The sequence below is a fragment of the Haliotis rubra genome, unplaced genomic scaffold, assembly GCF_003918875.1.
Source record: "Haliotis rubra isolate DU_JTF1 unplaced genomic scaffold, ASM391887v1 Scf152, whole genome shotgun sequence".
NCBI classification, from domain to species: domain Eukaryota; kingdom Metazoa; phylum Mollusca; class Gastropoda; order Lepetellida; family Haliotidae; genus Haliotis; species Haliotis rubra.
The window spans coordinates 997,057-1,022,404 of NW_025765470.1; the positions used below are offsets into that span (position 1 = coordinate 997,057).

The window sequence follows — 25,348 nt, forward strand, 5'->3', positions numbered from 1 at the left end:
AAACGAAATACTTAAATAGTTGAAACAAAGATTAATCTTCCAATTCGAATCTGAAGAAATTTAATTGGAATGTATTATTTATCCCCGTAAAAATATTCGACGAGCGAACGCTACACATGTACCTTCAAGATTATCTTCTCTGTTTGGTGCTCTGAAAGAATGGACTACAAGCATTAACATAGAAACAATTCCCATAGCAATACGTGCAGTCTTTACTGATACTAATGCTGTATCCCAGGATAAGCTCATTGCGCGTTTGTTATCATTGGTTTAACATCCTTTGTTAGTTTAAAATACAAGCTTTGTGCATTTGTCCTTGGAGCGATGCCCAAAATATCGATAAAACAGTACGGCTATCGCTGAGGGTTGACATCCACTATGCTGTTGTGTTTCCAGGAATGCCATTATGCCTTAACAGCGATACCTGATGATGATCGGCTTAGCTGCAAGGGCAAGCTCCGATGTAGTCATAGTGGACATAACACTGCAATAAGTGCCATTCCAGGAGGATGAATGTTATGTATTGGCCGTGATGTTGTGGTTATTAACTCAAGGGTCATTATAGCAGCTCAAGGATTGCGATACTTCCGGTAGTTATAGCAACGAACAGAAGGGCTCTCGGTGCTTCTTGACGTTGTTTTTTCCTCGTGTTACAATTAACTGTGATATCCCTATTTATCACAACACGCTTGCAGAGCTGTCATCTAAGCACTCGGTCGTTATGACAAAGACCCCAGTTCGATTCCCGAAACGTGATTGTTGCTCAAACCTCTCTGATCGAGGTAACATTTAATGGATTCACTGAGGCAGAACCACCATTTTTACCAAAACTGTTGAAGAAGTTTCTATCTGGAAGGAAAGGAGGAGAAATAATTGCTCATTTTGAGATTTAGCTCAGATCCTGCAAAATGTATCTTTATGCATTAAAACTGGTTTCTTTGTCCAATAATGTTAGCGCATTTAGAGGCCTAAATGTGTTTCTTTGTCCAATAATGTTGACGTATTTATGGGCCTAAACGTGTTTCTTTGTCCAATAATGTTAACGCATTTAGGGGCCTAAACATGTTTCTTTGTCCAATAATGTTCAAGCATTTGGAGGTCTAAATATGTTTCTTTGTCCAATAATGTTTACGCAATTTGAGGCCTAAACGTGTTTCTTTGTCCAATAATGTTCAAGCATTTGGAGGCCTAAACATGTTTCTTTGTCCAATAATGTTAACGCATTTTGAGGCCTAAACATGATAAAATAGTAGACATGTTTCAAATTATGTTTAAAGGAATGTAAAGAATTTATAGTCTCAACACACTTTACAATTGAAGGACAAGGATGGTGTTAAGGACAGTGTTTTGGATCTAAACACATTTTTAGAAACAGGTATACCAGTGAAAATGATGTTTACACAGGGCTTGTAGAGCAAGGATGTAACATATTTTCAAATATATTTATAGCTATCGTGCCGGGGTACCCCGTGGAATACTGTTTTCGGTCCCAATTTCACCTCCTATGTTTAACAGCGAAGATTGAAGCTCCAAATATAGATTTCTTTTAGGGACGTGCCAAAAAAGGTCTCAGTGAATCCAAACTTAAGCCGTAATGCTAAATGATGATCACTTCTGATGTTTCACTTCTTATTTAGTCCATCCTTTCAGACCCAGATACAGATGTGATATTTATGAGCGTGACGTAAATGCAAAGCTGCTAACTCTATCTGTCTCCTATCTCCAAAATGAAACCGCTAAATTCTGTAACAGACAGCAAAAATACCAACCGAAGTCTGCATTACAAATGTCATAAATCATTCACTGACACATCTTCACATGTAGATATACTAAAAAACATTATACGTTTTCATGTAAAATGTAAATTGACCCATAACAAATACATTTGCCGGCACAATATGGTTTAAATCTAATTTATTTACATATTTAGGAGTTGGTGACTTTTTACGATGACACAGTTTGGTTCTCGTATTTAATCTCTAAAACATGTGTAGACAAAACACGTTAAACTTTCGGTCTATTTGGGATTTAATAATAATAATGATAATGTGTCCATTTATATAGCACCAAATTCAATACTAGGTATGCGCTAAGATAGCGCTAACAATCAATAGCAAAGCACATTATTACTCCGAATAACCCGAGCTGCCTGTCAGGAACTAGAAGGTTATAGTCACATGACTTATTCCACCAGTTACCCATTTTTCTGCTTGGTGAACAGAGGCAATTTTGAACAAACTCACTTGCCTAAGGAGAAACCACATGTATCACATGTGCTTCGTTGTGGGGCAGGACTGAAGTCCTAGAAACTCTCAGGAGTCAAGCTGCCAAACACGGTCACCCTTCCAAGAGCTATCCGCGCTCGACATTGCTTAACTTCAACTGATTTCTGACGTGAGTTCTGTGCACAGGACCACACACCATCACCTGTCTAACCGAGAAGAGAGCTTTATGACCAAACACATTTTACAGTGTAAGTCATCATTAGTCATCTATAAGAGCAACCATGTTTGCCTGCCTGCCACAGTATTGTATGTTTCTCGTGCAAGACCCCAGACTTCCCTGAGAGAGAATACTTCACAGTAACACTGTAACACAGTTGTAGTTGAGCAGTACAAATGTTCGATGTAATGAAACATAAACTCAAGTGGATATACGTGCAGATGTAAAAAGTAGAATTTATTTAAATACCGCAGTGAACCGAAACCAATTTATAATACTCGTTTTACAATACCATAAAGGCCAAAGATCCCTATTAGAACAGATAAATAACCCGTTACAGCCGACGTGTTTGTAACATATTGTAGAATACATCAGACATATTTGATGAGGTTATACCGTACATGCATTATCAGTAATGTGGTTTTTTCGACCAATAATATATATATATATATATAATTAATATACAACCTTATTTCAGCCCCTGTTAATACTGTCAGTTATTGTTTTGCGGTCGACTAGCTTCGTTGTGAACGTATTCTTCCTTCCGCTGTCGACCTACGCTTGATTCCTTACATCCATAGAATGTATGAAGCCAGTGCCTTCAATTTTAATGTGGCGTGACTATCTTCTAACACCATTGTAGGAAATATCAACACTTGAGGACAAGTCTCGAACAGGTTCTACTGGGCGTAAAAAGCTAAACTTCTGGATAAATACGTATTCTAGGGATATACAACTTCTTCATTATAACAAGGAGAGTTCTATGTATATACAACTCTTTCAATATTAATATGAGCGACGTTTCGGTGTAGGTACTTAACACCGTTATCAAGCACCATTACCCATTGCTTGATAACGGTGTTAGTAGCTGCAGCGAAACGGCGCTCATATTAATATTGAAGGAGTTGTATATACATAGAACTCTCCTCGTTGTTCAAAACACGAACGAAAAAATGGATCGTTTGCAACGACATGAGAAAGTAACGAAACTGCATGTAAAAATCTGAAAGATATTCAAGCCAACTTTATGAACAATCAGTTTGATATGTCTTGAGTGAGTGAAGTCTCACAACGCCATGCCAGCGAGCACAATGCGGCGCTGAAATGCCAAGAATAGTTTAGAGGTAATTCGAGAATCGAACCCATTCAGAGTAGCTCAATACATGCGATTGATTAACCAAATATAGACTCAATCAAAAGAAAAATAAATCCACCTCTAACTAATGCATTCAGTGTGTGTGCTTGTATATAGTTATCGCCGATATATGTTTATACAATCGCCGAGCAAAGACCACGAAAACAGTTTAAAAGAAAACGGTTCATCAGCTCTATGCTTATAACCGATATTCCAGGATGTACAGTGCACTGCTGTTTCACGTCAATACCCAGATTTACATAACTTGTCAACCTGAACCCGATTCAGTGTTAGTTAATAAAACACCCAATTACCGATGGAGACAGGAGATTGTTATGAACGATCAGCTACGGTTTTTTACATGCTTGTGAATACGATATTAACCCGTGCTTTATGCCCATCTTTACTCCGCAATTAGCTCCTTCAATAACAGCGATGCACCGAGCCAGTCTTTAAATCCTCTTTGCCAACTGTAAATTCGTTTAATATGAACTTTTATTTGAAGACATAAAGCCCGAACAAGAGGGGTGGAGGTTTTATTAAATACAAAGCAGCCTTTTACCAAGGCAATTTCCCCATACCTCTGTAATTACGTAATGAAAACAGACATGGTATTCCACTCCAATGTTTGATAATCAAACGAATTAAAAACTGCAATTTCCTGCTTTATACGAGTCTGGCGACTGTCAATCGTTATGTTTTCAAATTGGAGACTTGAGGACACTAGAATAAGAGGATGAGGAAAGAGGGTCAGAGAGGGAGAAAAGAAGAGGTGAAGAATGCGTGGAGATTGAGTAGTGGCGGGAGAGATATATCTCAGTGTTCTTTCCCTTATTGACACGTGCCCGCTGCTGAAAGAAGCCTAGCCCAGCCTTCGGTTATCACAATGGCGATCTAATTCTCGCGGACTTTTTAATCTCACTCAAGAGAACGCTTCAAAAGGACTAGAAGTGAGCATCGTCATCGAGAATTACCATTCCGGCCTTTCTGAAAATAAACTGCTTTACCTCCTACGGCGTTGGCTTCGATCTGATAGTGTGTGGAGGCAAACACTAACGGTTGTGGTAAAAGACTCAATGCCAGTAAATTGTTCCCCAACAGCTGTGCAACTTGACAGATGACTCCTTGGACCTGATATTAACCCTTTATGTAAGCTCATTTGACTTGGTCTTAATCATTCTAAGAAGGGTTTGTGGATTTTATATCATCATTAAGTGAGTGAGTGAGTTGGATGTTACTGCTTTAAAGGGATGTCATGTTATCGCGGTCTTTCTGCTCAATGTGGGAAAAATCACGAAGATATGCATCTTTTCAGAGAAACCCATCATCACGGTATAGGGTTGGAAAGATAGTCATCAATATCTGATCGACTATAAGATTCTTCAAATCCTGTTTTTGGCAAAGGGACGATACTCGGTATATAGCTAGGACTACATGACGAATCCTGCTCGGGCCGATACCGCGATAATCTCAAATTATAGAGAACCGAGACCGAGAAAAACATATTTTGTACAAATCCGTTAGGTTGGGACCGAACTCTATAATCACTGAACTATGACTGACTGACTGACTGACTGACTGACTGAGTTTGGTTTTACGCCGCTTTTAGCAATATTCCAGCAACATCACGGCGGGGGAATGGGCTTCACACATTGTACCCATGTGGGGATTCGAACCCGGGTCTTCGGCGTGACGAGCCAACGCTTTAACCACTAGGCTACCCAACGGCCCCACTGAACTATGAAGTTAGGCTCAGTTAATCCGGACACCGACCCGTGAAGATCCGGGTTTGAACTGATCTTCAGTAACCCATGCTTGTCGTAAGAGGCGACTAACGGGATCGGGTGGTCAGGCTCGCTGACTTGGTTGACACATGTCATCGGTTCCCAATTGCGTAGATCGATGCTCATGATGTTGATCACTGGATTGTCTGGTTCAGACTCGATTATGTATAGACCTCCGCCATTTTGCTGGAATATTGCTGAGTGTGGCGTAAAACTAAACTCACTCACTCACTAATCCGGACACCACTTGTAACGGACCATTTCAAGCTGGTGTATGCACAGTACACGCTGAACTGCTTAATTAATTTACACTTAACATGTATCATCAAACGTTGAATTTGCGTTTTCATTTCAACTCGAAGTAGTGAATAATTTAATTGCATGTTTGAATAGTTGAGGCTGGTTAATGCAAAAACAGCATTGGTTCGACTTTGTGTTTTCATTTCTAGGTAAAACACATATTTAAAATACGTGTTTCAACAGTTCACGCACAACTGGCTAATGTAATCACAACACTGGTTCGACTTTATGTTTTCATTTCGAAGGTTAGCAAGTTCACGGACTATGTCACCACCACTTGGATTGAAGGTGAGGTGAGGTGAAATTGGATTTAACGTCGTGCTTGATAATATTTCGCTCATATGACGACGTGCATGCGCGTGTGTGTGTGTATGTGCGGCTGCTTGTACTAGCCCAGACTTAAGCTGGTTTTATAGTGCCAGCCCACTCAGATACCATGCCGCAGCGAAGCATGAATACCCAACTCAGACAACATTATACAGACTCCGACCCGACCAGTCCTTGATGTACCCATTAATGCCGCGCGCTAGCTAGGCAGGGTACCATATTTTAACAAGTCGGGGATCGAATCCATATTTTAACGTCTTGTGGTATGACGGGCGGTCGGGGATCTCACCAGAGAAGCAGCTCATCTAAAATCTATGAAGTTGAAGCAGCATCAGCTTGAAGTCCACGAGCACCCGCCCGCCTTCATAAACTCCAGACTTCGTACCCTCAAGTCCGACCTCCTTGAGCAGCTTCTCGCTGACCTTGAGTATGCTGACCACGTTGCTGGCCTGCTTCACCTAAACTGACCTGTCTAATGATTCATGGACATTCAAGTTCCCCCTTGTTACAGCTTCAGTGATTTCTTCGTATTCATTAATTTTCAACATCATTGTTTCGAAACAATTTGTCTGTATCGATATTCATGAAAAACATCCCTTTACCTGCAAGACCTTTGCAGAAATTATCGTCATTGTATCCATGATCAATGTTGACGTACAGTTTGGTTAAACTAAATACATCGAAAATCATAAAGAATAACAAGCGCGAAATGTTTATAAGTAATAAGCATAACAAAATGAGGGGGATATGTAAACGAAAAGAACAGATTCGGTATTTCCAACAAGATAAAGTTTGTCATATTGACTTTATTGGTGAGAGTTTTGATGGATTATCAGAAAGTTGTTTTGTGCCAAGTATTGTTTCTTGTTATCTACATCGTTTTAAGGTATTGCTTATTTTGTTTACACATGTACAACCATTGGTCGTAATAAAGAAGTGCCCTCTCTATGTGGTGATACTCCAAAAATCTTAGAACCGAATTGTGTGATACCGTGCGGAACCAACTCCACCTTGGGGCCGATTGAGCGAACACCTTTTTCATAGGTTGAAGAAGGATTTTCGCTGAATCGGCCATAAACCGTGGAAATGCTGTTCTCAATACGTTCACTTTTCCTTAGACTGCAGTACAGTTTCTCGTCTTAAGAGTTTTGAATCTAAATTAAATCTTACTATCGACCCGTTTACGTCATTTTGTTTACCTGTACACCCAGTTATTCATAGACAATTGTCCCACCTGGTTACATGCCGATGACCTGTGTTACATTTGGCACTTCTTCCACATCAATGGGTGATTTTTAGTTAACCAATCATATAATCTGCGATAAACCCAACCTATTCACTATCTCACTAAACAACGACATGTTTATTGTCTCTTATCCAGTGGACATTGATCATTCGTAATTGCTATCCATCAAGGATTGTGCCAATCAACACAGTTGTTCGTACAACAAGATGCTTTTGCTCAAATTCATACAGGTCCGCATATCTTGCTGACTGTACCTCCAAATGAAGGGACTATAATTCCACGGTACACCATAGTTCCAAAGTTAAATGTAGAGGTATCCACGGAAATTCACTAATGTGTCCTGATGATCCCCTTTTGATTCCATTCTTAACTGGATGTGAACTGAGAGTGATTGGTATGACAAGTCATCACCATGAGAAGAATGGTTTCCGGCATGTGCCCGGTGAGCCGGGGGTGCAAAGTCCTCCAGATACCTCTAAGACACCTATAGAAGATGACCGGAAGTCCTTAGGACTTCATGTTAACTAGGTCAGATAGGTCACATCAAGGTCATGATTCATATGATGGTAATATTGATACAATTATAAAAGTAATTTAGCTTGTTGATGGCAAGATGCATTGTTGAAAAGCACGATGTTAAACTTCTGTTAAACGTGTTTCGCGTGGATGATCATTGGTTGTATTCTGTCAAATCTTTGTGGGTGTACAAAGAAAGTCTTTGGTATTGTATAGCGACGTTTTTCGTATGTTTACTTAAGTCCGATTTGCGAATGTAAACAAGGTAATGTCTTCATTGGCGTCCGAAATATGTTTCCTTCACCAAACACTGTGACTAAATGGACTTTTGAATGTTCATTCTCTTCGTGTAAACAAGTCATCACCATACCGCACGTCATTAACTGGTCAAACATTGCGCGGACCTCGGAGAAGACGACTACCGCGCGGACGGCAAAGAGATCAATCCGAGGTCATGAGCAAACGTAAGCATATGCAGGCTAGGCCCATAGTGTGGCACAGATAAAAGGAGTTAAGTTGAGTTACTTTTTTATTCATTTGGTTCAAGTACCCGACGCATCGACAAAAGAACTAATTACATTAATATAATCCGTTTGGTCCGTCAAATGGCATTTGTGTCGTGCAGGGAATACCATAACCAGATTGGTGGGCGTGACAATGTGAATTTGAAATGACACAGCCTATGACATTAAATACCAGAGTCTATTGTAACCTGCTGATAACGAGTGCGTGATGTCACGGCAGAATTGGAGGAGGTAATATTGAAGTTCCGCAATGGACATTTGTCTTTCGAAATTGTTCATCTGAGTTTAATGAATACCATATGTATGATAAGAACATATAAATATTTAAAGATTTATGACACAGTATAATAGCACGGTGGGTATTATGCTATCATACTATGAGTATTTAAAAACAAAATGTATTCCAACTAATGTAATAAAACATGTTTGAATATTTCATGAATAAAACTTTAAACAAATGAACAACATATGAACAGTTTGTATAGCAAACTCAATCTCTTCAGAGTACAATGAACATTATAAAGCATCACATTGTCTCACATACTTACAAACCTTTTCTTCAGAGATTTTTTGCGTAACAGAAAACATCCTATCCTACTGAAAAGAGCCCAAACCATGTTTCTTTTCAAATTAATAATCCTGAGACAAATTTCGAAACTATAACAAGTGAAACCTTTGTTGTCCAATATGTCGTGTAGTGCTTCCTTTATACGAAAATAAACAAAAGAAAAAGCTAAACGATATTATTCATTGTTTACTGGCTTGTATATGCCACGTGGCAAGTAATACAATCCCATACTACGTGTTTGTCTACCGTTTGGTCGATGTTTTGTTGGCCTTTTAACGTGTGGGAAATATATGTGTAGATAGGTGTTTATCGATAGATCGACCGGCGGCTATGCACAATCATTCCTCGCCTCATTGTGTGTAAATGCCACTGGTATCACGAAGCATGATACGTGGGATAAATGAGTTATTAGTAAATGTTTTCAAGAAGGAGGCACAATGAGATGACAGCCGGGGCTGCTGGCATATTGTCAGGTTCCAAGATATATTGACCCAGATAGATGTTTCTGGCGGCTGCTTGACGGACAAACAGGCCGGAAAGATGACCTAGATGTTGATGTAGCGTCATAAATGACTACATTGTTAGCCCTTCATCCAAGCCAATGTGCATATAATGAATACGGCTTTGTGGAACCAAGGGACTACAGACAATTGGTACTGTTGGGTGAATATTTCTATCATTGTTGAGAGTTCATAATTGATTTCAGCATCTCCTTTACAGATCCGTTGGAAGGAAAATTTAAACCACGGTCTGCTTTGTTTTCTTTAAGATCAAGGTTACTTAGCAGCAACTTGCCGGTTCGAGTCCCAGACATGACAATTAGACTATCGGCACTAGGTCCGTTGTCCTCACCTCTTCCACAAAAGACTACAACTGTTTAGTACTAATCTACCTATTGCTTCTAGGTAACATGTCATGATACAATGAAAGCAAAGTTGAACCAACCACATAGGACACAAATACTCGTCTACCAGACATCAATCCCGTGGTTTCAAAGTCGTATGACTCTAATTACAAAGGGCAAAAGGTAGATGTCCCCATGACGACACTGAGCTTCCACGGCTACCTGACATACACGATGGCACCATTCAGACGTAATTAGCAATATAATAAACAGTAATGTCAATAAGGCCATTGTCTGCCACTTGCTTGTCTGTGACGATGGTAAACGTCAACATCGTCGAGCACCTTTGTCACCAAAACCTATCTGCAAATAGCAGTACTGTCTACTGTCGTCATGGATTAGCTCAGGTGGCGAATAAATACACCTACAGTGTGAAGATGACGCGCATGCATGACATTGTTATCGTAGGTAGCCCAGTTGGTAAAGCGTTCGTCACGCTAAACACCGTGGTCGATTCCAGCCTGGGTATAATGCCCTAAGTGCTCCATGCCAATCAAAGCTAACCAGCGAAGATATATTGCTAACGTTCATGAATTTGTAAAACCAAGGGTAATGTTATTTAAGCAATGCAGATGTTTTATAAATGTGAGCCAATAATATGTTTTGCCTCTTTAGGAGTAATTCGGGTCTATCAAGGTATGCCAGATAAGTTTCGGAGGAAAGCCATACATGTTTTAGACATGTACCACTTTGACCAAACGCACGATCATAGTTATGTAGTTCTGATAAACACGAACATATCGCACATTTATAGGCAATCATATACTGACGGCAAAAGAAACGTCGTAATGTTGGAGTTGACATTTAAGCATCTATGGAGTTGTTGAACCTAATTTTTTTTGTAAATATACACCGGAAGTCAAGTTTGAGGAAAACATAAATCGTGGTCGTGCAGCCTGTATTGCCGAAAAAGGTATTGCTTGAGATTGAAGTTAGACATGTTTTTGTTTGTGGAAAGGGAAGAGTTCGCACAAACACAACATTGAAATCGAGATGCACGTGCATCATGCATGCATTTAGGCATAAATTGGCTGCTTGAATGGCAATCGTTCACTTGTTTTCTGAAAACAGCAGCAATGACTAGGTTATGTAAAAAATAGGTTCAAATACTCAATTGATGCTTAAATGTCATTTACAATATTACGACGGTTTTTTTTGCCTTTCAGTATATTATACAGCAGAATTCCTACGTCATACGTCGGGTTTAATCCGAGACGCATGTTCAATACAGCAGCATGTGGTATATCTGATTGATACATCTGCATTTGAACCTTGTCCCTAGTTCATCCTGTGTAATTATGAATTTGACACGAATACTTAATAGAAACCTTTAAACAACAAGCGATGTTGTCTAACACACATCGCATACACCACCCCTTTCAATGATTATTCCAGTCTATGGTATCATTGCTTGCAGCTCGGTATTCGTGACGTAATCTTTTAAAAAGTGTTACTTCCATAGATATATCAATAATAGCCACTAACCTTCAAACCGGTGATTTGAAACTCCTAACTGATCACAACGGGTAGGGTCGCTGGTGAATGGTTGAGTTGTTCCCCTTCGCGTTGAAAAGTCCGGTCTAGTTCCCCTCAAGTGAAGCGCATGTTCTCAAATAAAACTTGAAACACTGCTAAAAGCGCAATAAACCCAGAATGAACGACTAAAATGAATGAAGAATTCTCAAAGGGCGTGGTAGAATAAGTATAGAGTGTATATGACGTATTTAGTGTTTGTACGCTTGTCCAAACAGTAATTGCTTGATCTTGATTTGTCAAGTTCGGATTGCCATCTGTTCGTCAAGGGCAAGTGTACGTAGGTGAATCCTTTCATGGTAGTGACGTTACGTTACTGAGCACGTCATAGACCTGTATTTGTGCGAGATACGTTGTAACACTATGATTCCATTGCCATGACGAGTTCAACATTATGTGTTTGACGATAGTAGTGTTCAGCGACGTCAACCGACCTTACGACGCTCGTCACGTCTTTGTAATCTGTTTTAACATTCGTTGTAAGCGTTAACGTAATTACTAATTAAACTAACCCGGTGATTATACTAGCTGGTGAGAGTTTTCTTAATTGGTTCCAATTGATACATTTACAATTTATTTTGCGAGCATAAATCGGTAATTTTGTGCTAATTTTTAGCAAGAAGTTGGTGGCATTCGGTGTGATTATAACGCCTTCACCGACGCCGACACTGTCCGTTAATTGGAAGCAGTACAAGCTACGTCGACGACAACGACTGACGTGTGTTACCAAATAAGGGAAACCTACAAACTTTATTACGTTTGGAAATAACGCTAAGCGCGGGAGGGAACCCTTACCGAAATTCTTCCAGCAAGACTTAACCCCGGAGAAACAGAAGTGCGGTTAGCGCTGGTGTCCGAGTCATAAAAAACTAATATCTTCTCAACGGGCACAGCGTTAAGACAATCCTATTAAAAACGGATTGAGATGAACAGAGACATTTTGTGGCGTCGTTTCTAATAAACCGGGATGGAAGGGGCGAGCTATCGAATGTGAAGTCGCAGTGCCTGGTATGGAAGATGTGTATGGAGTTATGTACACGCAGCATGAGGGACCCCTGACCCTTTATGCAGAAGGGCAAGATGGATCTCTGATTCCGTCCAAGCTGTACAATAAAATGAGGACAAAAATTACATTTAAATATGAGTGTCATGACTAAGGCTGGATGTGTTGGGAATATTGCAAATAGGGACAAAAAGCCATAGCATGAAATAGCTGAGGGATAAAATGTCAAATATAGCTGCATATTAAATTTGAGACTGTGCGACCGAGCTTGTGGAGGGATTTAATTGTGAGGTTAGTTCCTTTACCATACGCAGATTTACAACGCATGCAGTCATTGGGGTTGTAGATATATTTGTAATAATGAAAAGGTATCCCTTAGCAAACCAGGTACATTCGTGACATTAACTACAAAGACTAACCGGATACTCGAGTTTGGACTGAAGCAATAATATCTACAATGCGTACGTAAGGAGAAACCATTGTAGAATTAATCTTACGGTCTGCATAAAGGAATAGGTTAAAGTGTTCAATATATAATAAGGCAAAGCGCAATGAATAGGTCAAGGCAATGCAGGTTACTCCTTGTATCCTTCGAGATACAGGTACAATACCACAAAAAATATGTATGATGCTGTGACTTTTGCACAGACTTCGACATATTAATACAATATGTAGATAAGACAAGTACCTGGTTTGTTGTTTAACGTCGCACTCAACAATATTCCAGCTATATTCCAGCGGTATGAAACCAGACAATCCAGTCATCAACATCATGAACAGCGATCCACGCAATTCGGATACGATGACATGCGTCAACTAAGTCAGCAAGCCTGACCTCCCGATCTTAGTCACCTCTTACGACAAGCCAAGGTTGTTGAAGACTAATTCTAGCCCGGATCTTCACGGGTCACACAGACAAGTAGCACAGCTTGGTAGAGCGCCTCCTACATGAGTTAAAGCACAAGGAAGAATTTGTGCCGTACACGTTGCGGTGCAGCCTTGTACCCCGTGTCCAACATCCGAGTAAGGAGGGCTGGTAAGTTTACACCAATCTTTACAGAAATTTATCCTAGTTCTTCAGCGCCATACCCGTGTTCACATTTTTTTTATCACAGCTGTAAACATTAGCGACCCGCGTCTATTTGATGAATCATCTACCATTATTCTGCCACTCTGTGATAGGAGTAGAATATTGGTCAAAGCGGCGTTAAGCCATTTGCTCACATATAATTGCTGAGCAACGATTGCACCGTCAAGTGAAAAAGCGAAAGTAGCAATGCAGAAGCACTTGGTATATGAGATAAAAAATGTTATGTGATAGTATGGAGGTAAGGTTTTCAACTTTCTGGATCCATCGAGAAGCTTTGCAAATATCTTTACATGAACTTTTTGGAACGTGAAGACCGTAGTTTTCCAGAACTCCTGAAATCTCCAAGGTATCTGAACTCCTTAACTTCCCTTGTTTGCAACCTAATGCTGAGCAAGTTGGGAAATGTATGGTGAAATACATCCTTTTAGAGATGCACCGGAAACTGTCTGGATGGTTTCAGAATAATTTCCGGGTAGTGTCTCGGAAACTGAAACTGCCACTTTTCATTTCGTAATTATGGTTCAAGGTTTCATATTAAACGTCGATAAGATATCCGTTGGATTTATAAAACCGGTTATCAAATGACCATACATGTGTGCACATTACCATGAAAGTTTACCTGTCTAATGGATGCTTGTCCACGATTAGATCATCAACCACGATGGTGTCACGTGAAAATGTTGTGAACTTTTGGTACCTATTTCTCATTCTGCCATTTAATCATAATTGTCTGGCCGGGTTCGTGCAACAAATCAAGAGAATTAATGAAGCACCTGGTGAAGCGTCTTCACAAAAGTTAGTTCACTGGGCAAACTATAAATTCAATAGAAACTGTATTCAGTCGTTAACACTGTCTATTAATAATCTCTCAAATAATGTCTATTCTAATTGCGCAGATATACTGTTTCAGTTCATGTAGGGCTCTAATTACAACATGGAGGTCGAGAGTGGAAACGGTCTCCTAACAATGAAATATGAATATCATATATATAATATTACATATGTGAAATATTAATCAAATATATTTACGATGTCAATATTTTAACCCCTGGCCCACAAACAGAGTAAACAAAATATACAGCAACGTACACAATTTAATGTTACGCGCAGCATACATTTATATACACAACATGTTTCAATAAGTTTTTTCTTAAGAATGTTACATGCTTTAAATATAGCTACAGGTGAAAAAATATCGGTATCATTTCATAAAAGAAAAGAATGCAATTTCTGGTGGTTTACTTAATTGTTTTATACAGATCATTGCCAGGTTAATGAGCGCAGGACACGCGAAGCCGAAGTGGATGTCATTCTCTATACCTCTTATACATAACATGCAAGTTTTCTCATTGGTATCACGTCCAATTGTTCTACCTTCATTGATGATTATTTCTGACAAACCCAATCTAAATCTGACAACTAAGTCGCGTAACTTTTCACACGTTGGTGCGAAAATGTATTTATCCGTTTCCAAGAGACTTCAACTTCCGTTTAAATTTGAAGGACAATTTTAAGATATGTATGGAGCGTTATGGAATTCCTTTGAAACTATACGAACATTATTGTCTGGGACAAGCAGACAATGACATAACCGTATGAAAATAAATATATGTGAATAGCATGTTATCTTACCTTCATTGTCTAAGTGGAAAGTATAGTTACAATATTGCTGTCACCACACACAGTTTTAAGGGGCGACGGAGTAGTATAGTGTTTAAAGCGTTCGCTCGTCACGCCGAAGACCCGGGTTCGATTCCCCACATGGGTACAATGTGTGAAGCCCATTTGTGGTGTCCCCCACCGCGATTTTGCTGGAATATTGCTAAAAGCAGCGTAAAACTATATTGACTCACTCACATAGTTTTAAGAAACGGTTGTTTTTTTAACAGTGTAATATGGTTCGTAGGAGTCCCGAAACAACCAGCTCAACCTGAATACAAACTTACAAATTGAATGTGTCTTCTTACAAGTCGGTATTTCAACCGTGTTGGTCTGACATCTGCATAAATATGTCTCTAAATAACGGTAAATGTTACTCTTCCTACAACTGTGACTCTAACTACCGTTATATGCCAGTCTTCTGTGTAAATGTACCTCTAAACAACCTATATATGGCATTATGTTGTATAAACGTGTCTCCATGCAACAGACATACGTCGCACTACTGAATAGCCAGTTTTTTAAACATCATATATACATAAGTCATAACAAGTGACTTCTTCAGGTTCAAGAAAGCATAAGCAATAAATAGATGAATGATAGAGTCCGGATATTCGTGCTTGTCAAAACTCCTTTATGAAGATCTTTTGCCGCGAATATATATCTTAAATATATTTAGATCGTGATATATATTTGATTTAAACGTTTCTTTGAACAACCAACCCGTGAAGATCCGGGTTAGATTTGATCTTCAGTAACTCATGCTTGTCGTAAGAGGCGACTAACGGGATCGCGTGGTCAGACTCGTTGACATGGCTAACACACGTCATCGAATCCCATTTGCGTAGATCGATGCTCATGTTGCTGATCACTGGATTGTCTAGTCCAGACTCGATTATTCACAGACGCCGCCATATAGCTGGAATATTGCTGAGTGCGGCTTAAAACTAAACTCACCCACTCTTTGAACCCATTATATGTATGGAATCGTATAGACGTTGATGTATGTCAAACTACAAGATGCAGGAACACGTGGCATAATCTGGTGCGTATACGTTAGTGTTCTGCAGCCTTACAGGGATTTGTTAAGTAAAGACACATGTACACCTTCAAAACCCGGATTCTACACGCAGAAGGGATGAAGCAAGCTCAACGGGAGAACACTGCACAATAATAGCAACAACTGATAAGCAGTCTGAATTTGCAAAAGATCAATTATTGTAGCCGCGCATAACAGGTTGATCGTAATCTTTCATTAAAATGAACATTTGATCAATATTTACTGGAAATGCTCTGCGTTGATCTGGTTGTGTTATGGACGAGTTTATTATAGGCTGTCTTGATGTCTGTGCCTGCAACTCTGAGGCTGACAGAAGCTTGCAGCACAAAACAATTCCAAGCGATTCTTTGATTATAATCTGAATAAAAACTACCTTATGTTGGGCATAGGTTGTAATCTTCTCTATTGACCACGCTCGTATCCCGACTTGGCTTGCGTCGTTGTACTCAAAAATACTGATTGCTTAAATCGGATTTTGATTACGAATACCTCAGCAAAGCTGCCAAATATTGACCTCGGTTTGGGAATCAATAACCCCGGTCTAAGCTCAGATCTGTTTCTCTGCCGCTCTCGAACACATACCCGGAGACGGTGTTTCTGCCGTAGTGCTACCAGAACGTGAACACTGGCAAACTGACAATATCCTTTTATTGGCAAACGCTCCACAGGATGCTGACCTTCCATGGGGAAGAGGATTTGTTTCTTAAACTGAAGTCTTTTATGATCTATGATGTTTCTGTGTGTAGAGGTGTTACTTTACAATTGAATTCGCGATAGCATTTGAGGCATGTGAGGGTTTATGAATGTCTTGTTTCATGTTTGTGGCCTTCGCAGTAAACTGTATGTGTGATATGTTATATATGATATGTGTTGTGTGTTATAAGTTGTGAAATGTGTATAATGTATATATTATGAGTTAGGAGTTATATGTTGTGCGCTGTGTTATTCGTGTTTTGTAAACTAGGATGTCTTGTATGTGTCAAATGAAGAATGTAATTATAATTACGTGTATGTGTTGTCTTGTATGTGGTATCTTCGGAATGCCGTCTGTCTTTTCAGCATAGTTGTGGTCTGTAGGATGTGGTCTATGGTGTTTGCATATGAATGTGGTATCTGAGTGGTATGTGGTCTATGGTGTTTTGAGCATATGAATGTGGTATCTGAGAAAATGGTATGTGGCCTATGGTGTTTGAGCATATGAATGTGGTATCTGAGAAAATGGTATGTGGTCTATGGTGTTTGAGCATATGAATGTGGTATCTGAGAAAATGGTATGTGGTCTATGGTGTTTGAGCATATGAATGTGGTATCTGAGAAAATGGTATGTGGTCTATGGTGTTTGAGCATATGAATGTGGTATCTGAGAAAATGGTATGTGGTCTATGGTGTTTGAGCATATGAATGTGGTATCTGAGAAAATGGTATGTGGTCTATGGTGTTTGAGCATATGAATGTGGTATCTGAGAAAAATGGTATGTGGTCTATGGTGTTTGAGCATATGAATGTGGTATCTGAGAAAATGGTATGTGGTCTATGCTGTTTGAGCATATGAATGTGGTATCTGAGAAAATGGTATGTGGTCTATGGTGTTTGAGCATATGAATGTGGTATCTGAGAAAATGGTATGTGGTCTATGGTGTTTGAGCATATGAATGTGGTATGAGGTGTTTAAGGACATTTGTGTTGTGGTATGAGGTATTTAAGGAAATTTCTCATGTGGTATGATGTGTTTGAGGATATTTGTGATGTAGTATGTGGTGTTTGAGGATTTGTGTGTAAGGATATTTGTGATGCGGTATGAGGTGTTTGAGAATATTTGTCATGTGGTATGATGTGTTTCAGGATATTTGTGATGTAGTATGTGGTGTTTGAGGATATTTGTGATGCTGTACGAGGTGTGTAAGGATATTTGTGATGCGGTATGAGGTGGTTGAGGATATTTGTCATGTGGTATGAGGTGTTTGAGGATATTTGTGATGTGGTATGTGGTGTTTGAGGATATTTGTGATGTGGTACGAAGTGTTTGAGGATATTTGTGACGTTGTATGAGGTGTTTAAGGATATTTGTGATGTGGTATGAGGTGTTTGGGGATATTTGTGATGTGGCTTGAGGTGTTTGAGAATATTTGTGATGTGGCTTGAGGTGTTTGAGAATATGTGGGATGTGGTAAGTGGTGTTTGGGGACATTTGTGATGTGGTATGAGGTGTTTGAGAATATGTGGGATGCGGTTTGAGGTGTTTGAGGATATTTCTGATGAGGTATGAGGTGTTTGAGGATATTTGTGATGTGGCTTGAGGTGTTTGAGAATATTTCTGATGTGGTATGAGGTGGTTAAGGATATTTGTGATGTGGTATGAGGTGTTTGAGAATATTTGTGATGTAGTATGAGGTGGTTAAGTATATTTGTCTTGTGGTATGAGGTGTTTGAGAATATTTGTGATGTGGTATGAGGTGTTTGAGAATATGTGGGATGCGGTATGAGGTGTTTGAGGATAATTGTGATGTAGTATGATGTGTTTGAGGAATGTGAGAGATAACCGAGTGAAATATCTGAAATCTGCAGCTTTCGTCCCAAGCAAACAAGTTGCGATGTAACTGAAATGCTATTTAAAGCGATATTAAACCTAATTCATTCACTCACGAACCGCGTCAGCTCAGTCCCACGTGCTACAAAGCATTACATCTACCGCATACACTTATATCAATATTTCTAATAGAAGAACACGGATATCAACTGCAACCAAATACCTCCCTCCACTGCGTATGTTTGGGGAGGAAATGATTGTATTACGGATCCCCAAGACACCAATCTGCAGCGTTATGTTGCGCGTTGCACATTTCTTGGAATCCGTCAAACCGGATTAAATGTTGGTGAGTCCTGATCGAGCTGAATACGATGAAGTGAGATTTTCCTGGAAAAAGCGTACACAGTTTAAAATGAATTCTATTACAGCTGTGAAGAAGACGCTGTCATTGAGGAGATTTCCATCGATTATAGTTCAACATGGTGTTAGGAAACCATCAGAGGTTGCATTCATTTCAGCGAGCGTAAATATCTTCCATTGAAGGTGAAGGTCGCTAAACGTAGATATGGACACTCGCGATACATCGCTTGAATTTTGATACACCAGACTCCTTTAGTTCAAAATACATCGGTGATATATTTGTGCCTATTCAAGGTTGTCATGATGGCCATTTGTGCTCTTTTGATCATCTTCAGAAATGTTTGGATTTCCTTCCACTCAGTCCTGACTTGATTCTGCCTGTTTGTTTAGGATACAAGGGTGTCCATTGCCTTCATTTCCGTTGTACAATATCCGAAACCTGATCACGTATCGATCTATTCACGTTCAAGTTCTACATATAACTCTGTTTCATTTAGTCTTGTAAGCATTTCGAAACGGTGCAGTCAAAAAAATTGTAAAAATAGTGTTTGTTTTGTTAAACCAAGTAAGATTTAGACAATAGATTAATTCGTAAAAAAAGTGACATTCAAAGTTCTTAACTTGAAAACTGAATTGATGTCCTCAGTTGGAATTTCCGTTTAACACGGACCACATCAGCACAGTGTGCTTTGTACTGTTATAAATCAAAGCGCCGCAGCCTTAGGGATATTAACACTTCAAGTTGTATCTTTGTCACATGAAAAGAGAGACACAGCAAGAGTACTAAATGAGTGAGTTACTGTCGGCTTTGTGTGAGAGAAAAGCCAGCCCAAAATGAGTGAGTGAGTGAGTTTTTAGTTTGACGCCGCTTTTAGCGATATTCCAGCAATATCTGGGGACACCAGAAATGGGTTTCACACATTGTACCCATGTGGGGAATCGAATCAAGATCAGTCTAAGAGGTTTACGAAATTGTGGGTTTTAGAGAAATTATATTATACTTGTATATGTGTGATACTGAGTTCACAAAACTCGTGTAAGAATGCACGTATTTACTTCAGTCTCAGTCGGGAAATCGCACACTCTGTAAAATCAGTGCGACACTAAAGCATGTATAATTTAGACAATTGTACGTGATACGTTTTAAAATGTATACTGGACAAAAATAGTTAGGGATATACGTTAATTTTGAAATTATGAATAATGATCTATTTATTCATTGACACACTGATAAAATATCAATAATAACTTATTTTGTCCCGTATATATGGCCTTCATTTACACTGCCTATTGTGAGGCAATTGGGTAGCCCAGTGGTTAAATCGTTCACTCGTCTCGCCGAAGACATGGGTTCGATTCCCCACACGTGTACAATGTGTGAAGCCCATTTCATTTGCTCTAGCATTTGCCCCTCGTCCCATCAACACCCAGCCCCGTACACCACCCCCAACCCCGCCGTGAAGTTGATTGTATTGCTGAATTCTGCGTAAAACCTTACTCACTACTACAAGTTGTAGGGGCGGTGGGGTAGCCTAGTGGTTAAAGCGTTGGCTCGTCACGCCGAAGACCCGGGTTCGAATTCCCACATGGGTACAATGTGTGAAGCCCATTTCTGGTGTCCCCCGCCGTGATGATGCTGGAATATTGCTAAAAGCGGCGTAAAACTAAACTCAGTCAGTACAAGTTGTAATTGAGCCGTTTTAAATCAGGATATTTCTGGAATGTGGGAAATTAAATCCGGGTTTGGGAGAAGAAGACTCCAGGACACATCATCAACATGTCTTGTTTGAATATGGCCAAATACACTAACCCCTTTCCCTCCTAGTGAGACCGGCTAGTGTAAACGAGCGTGCTTTTGTAGGTAATGTATGATTCATTATTCAGTTATTCCCTTGAGCTGAGGGACAGGTATGCAGAGTAGTCAAATATTTCCATTGTTAGCCTGGAAGAGTTCAATTCTCTAAACGGTGACAATGTCAAACCTTTTGTGTTGTAAAACTGCTGAAAGCATCACATCAGCTGACTCAGCCCTGCATCGTCTGAAAATATTGAGCCCCATGTTTCAACTAATGACCATCTTTGTTTGATTCCCGTTTAGCACGATTGATCACAAAGGTTATTAAGAACGATCCCGTAGGTTTTCGCTCAGTCACGAGACATTCCGAAAGCTTTATCCCAACTTTGAATACCTCGGGGTTCATTTTCGCACAATGCATACACGAGTCTGTTGCAAAGAAGCCGGTCAATATGCATTAGTTTCACGCGCAGCATTGAAATACTCTTTCCTTATTTTGGTGGAATCATTCCGAGTAATGATTGCAGAAACACGGATACATATCTCTTTATCGCTACTGGTAGCTGTTGTTTCTCAGATAACATAAGACAAATATGCATGATGAACAGCATATGGACATAAACTAGTACGTGAAGTAGCAACACATGGCCATGTGCATAATGCGCAGCACATAAATACATGCGTGAAGAGGAACGCATGGAGATATGGAAGAAGAGCAACACATGAACATGTGCATGAATAGCAACACATGGATATATGCAAGAAGAGCAATACATGAACATGTGCCAAAAGAGCAACACTTGAATACATGCAAGAAGAGCAACACATGAACATGTTCAAGAAGAGCAACACATAAACATGTGCAAGAAGAGCAACGCATGAACATGTGCAAGAAGAGCAACACATGAACATGTGCAAGAAGAGCAACGCATGAACATATGCAAGAAGAGCAACGCATGAAAATATGCAAGAAGAGCAACACATGAACATGTGCAAGAAGAGAAATTGGGCAGGAGAAAAGCGAAATACAAATCTATGACTTTACAACACATGAACATATGCATATTGTGCCACACATGAACATGTGCAAGAAGAGCAACACATGAACATATGCAAGAAGAGCAACGCATGAACATGTGCAAGAAGAGCAACGCATGAACATGTGCAAGAAGAGCAACACATGAACATATACGTTTTGTGCAGCACAAGAACAACCGGATGTTGAGCAACGCAATCACAATGAGCCCATGATTATGACGTCGAAACAGAAAAGCAGTTCTTAGACTGTGCAGGAGTAAGACGAAATACAAATCTATGACTTCACTTAGAGTGCGTGATTGACCCAGAGGGCCGCTTTACACACTACTCCAACAGGAGACATGAGATAATGGTTGAACTACAACAAAGACCTTTTGCAATTGGATGACGAACAGACGCTTAAAGTACTTTGGGATTACTTTAAAAACATGAAAAAACGTGAACAACAAAATGTAAAATTGATAAAACATGTACGCATTGATGAAGTAAAAACTGTCTCTTGCCGACAAGTGCTTGTGAACATGTTTGAGATGTTGCTTAAATTTCATGTTAGTACTCTAAATATGACATATTGTTGGGTATTCGAAGCAGGTTTTGTCATGTTATTAACATGTTATTATGAGCTGCTGAGGCTGCCGACAAGTTATAAATGGACTCCCGGGCGTACCTGAAGGTTAAAGCGTTTGATGGTCACAGCGACAAACCATGGAAATTTAGAGCTGGACAACATATGTTTGCCGAAATAGGCAACTGAATAGGTAAATGGTGACGAACGCGTCAACGTGCCCCTACGTGGTACGCTATTCTTAATATCTACCACTGGTTGGCACGTCCAGCCTGGAATATTTGCAAACATATTGTTGAATGTCTCATTGAACAACAAACAAGCTGAAACACATCCGAAACCTATTCTCTGGGTGATAACTATCCATTATAGTAACTAGTCGTTGGTGTTCGTTCTTGGTAAGATTTCTGGGAGACTGTTTGCATGCATAAAACATCACTCGCTCACTTCTGTAAGAAGCTGCTCAAAAAGACAATTCCATTATCATCGTAATCCAGTGTCTTGGGAAAAAAGGTGCCGAATAAAACCGTTAAGTGAAGAGCTATGTCCAGTGTCAGTTATCACTAACGAAATCAGGGTGATCGTGTGACGGAGGTGGTTCTTCTGGTGGAAACACCTGATCGATAGGGCAAATCGCCCAAAGGAAAACTTTTTGTTTTCGAGTGACACCTTCCTCGTTATTGCCATCGTGTTGTGCATATATTAACTGTGCTGAGAAAATATGAAAAAGGATTTGGCGTCATAATTGGTTGTACCCATGTGGGGAATCGAACCCCGGTCTTCGGCGTGACGAGCGGACGCTTTAACCACTAGGCTACCCCAACGCCCCAACGTTAATTAGAAGCTTGGAACAAGGTATCAAAGTTTAGTATGACAACGAGGTGTTGGCATTTACCCATACTACATTTCATCCAATTAACAAAAAGGATTCCAGGTGTAAATTGTTTATTTCTTATTAAGTTCATTTGAAGAAATGAAGACCCTGGTCGACTAGATTTAGGCACGTATTGTACTCGTCATACTGCTCCAGTGTCTACAAATGTACAAACAACGAAAAATTAATTTCCTCATTGTATTTAGATTGTTAATCGATAATTATTGTTGAAAACGATATATGTGAAGCACAGTTATGCCACTACAAACTCATTGAAACAAAATGCTTAAAATGATTGATATTTTTTGCATTCACTCAGCAAACATGCACCCACAATGAATATTTGATAGGTTACAATTGACGAATACTTGTTTGCGCTACACAACAACTCGTAAACCCGTCGACATTTTCATAAGGAGTTACAAGAGTAATAGTAAACACACGAAGCCAGTTACCGTCGGCTGAACGCATGCGCAAAACAATACAGTGTTGCTTTTGGCGTTTGTTTTTCTAAAGGGTGAAAGAGGCGTTTGGTCTAACATCGACTTAAAAGGCTTTAAGAGGCAACAGCCGACAACGCCGGATCGACCTACTGAGGTCGATTATCAATATGAAGCTGTTGACAGTGAAGGTATATCGGACGCTGGTAGCTTACATGCCAGGGAGTAGTTACATCTAACCATAGGATAATGCGACACAAGGCGGTGACTGGGTTTTTCTTAATAATGTGCATATAATGATAGAAACGACTGTACCACAATGATTTTTCCTTATTTTGTTTGTGTTGAAACCTATATTGAAATTGAAACATCGATTTTATACTTTAACACAGTTGGAAAGATAAATACTGAAAAGAATAAATGAATACGGAGAATGTATTCCGTTGAAAAAGTTTGAGTGGTAATGTGAAGCTTTTGTACGAAGCATTTTTAAATGTATTTTGTCGTGCCTGTAACTCGTGAGGTATTTAACAAGTATGTTCATGAGTGTTGATTTGTTGATTAATGTACGTAATGTTTGAAAAGATACAAATAATTTGACGTACCTGAACAGTCCTCCTATCTGGATGTCCCTCTAACTACGCACTATCCTGATTGCAACCAGCTGTGAACTGTACCTGTAGAACGTGCTTGTTATCCAACTGGAGCGCGCCGTTAGTTCTACAGACCGAGACCTGGGCATGCGCGCAAGCTTTAATTTAGTTGATAATGGGTACCAATAGACAAACCCCGGCTAAATCATTGACCATTGATCAGGAATACATTAATGTAATCCTAGGCAACGGTTGGACAGAGCATCAACGGTGTTTATTTAATGATTTAGGTTGATGAATCGTACCATAATCATTGCAGACCGTTCACTCAAGTGACAGAAGACAATGCTCGTTTGTTCGAACCGAGGGAATAAATGAAGGGTGTATACCATAAAACATATTTGATTTAGCGATAACAAAGGTACATTAAAGATTCATTTTCTTTCGATTAGAAATAAATGCTATTGTTAAGCACATTCCAATTATAACAGCTTATTCAGACTTTTCAGCTGATAATAATTTTATTCATGCTCATTAAAGCGATGTGTTAAGTCGCGTATTTTTGATGCGCTTTATTTGAGATCATGCGGGCTATAACACAAAACAGTCGAATATTTTATGCATTATTTAAATTCGGATTGTTAAGACGGCGATCGGTAATGAGAAGCTCGGTGGTATCTAATGATGTAAATATGACATAATAGTGTTTTATAGTGTTTTGAATGCCCAGTTGCCATGGACGTTGCCTCATGATTTGTTCACTGAAGCAATGCTGTATCATCTCTGCAGAACCAATAACCCAGTTGTGCAAAGCCCAGTGTGAAGATTACAATGAATGTTTGATTAACTAACAGGGGCGTCAGCACTGTCTTTACTGATGGAATACAGATATGAATAGTTTGTGTTTGGGGGATGTCCACAAGCAAGTCTTGCTGCTTTGAGATCTAATGTGTACCATCAATACGCTGTGTTTCTAAGTAATGTTTCGTCTTCAAACGATTAGGGATGGACACTGGCAATATATAATCGTGATATTAATGATATGACATCACTGGGGCTTTGTAC

General features: G+C 39.5%; 1 protein-coding gene across 1 annotated transcript in view; it reads right to left on the bottom strand.

Moving 5' to 3' along the window:
- LOC124270502 (gamma-aminobutyric acid type B receptor subunit 2-like) overlaps nucleotides 1-24,406 on the bottom strand; it is a 164,393-nt gene extending 139,987 nt beyond the window's left edge. Inside the window, exon 1 of the mRNA XM_046705517.1 lies at nucleotides 24,296-24,406. The gene's annotated coding sequence lies outside the window, so the exon portion shown is untranslated. The remainder of the gene's footprint in view (nucleotides 1-24,295) is intronic.
- Nucleotides 24,407-25,348: the final 942 nt, after the last annotated feature.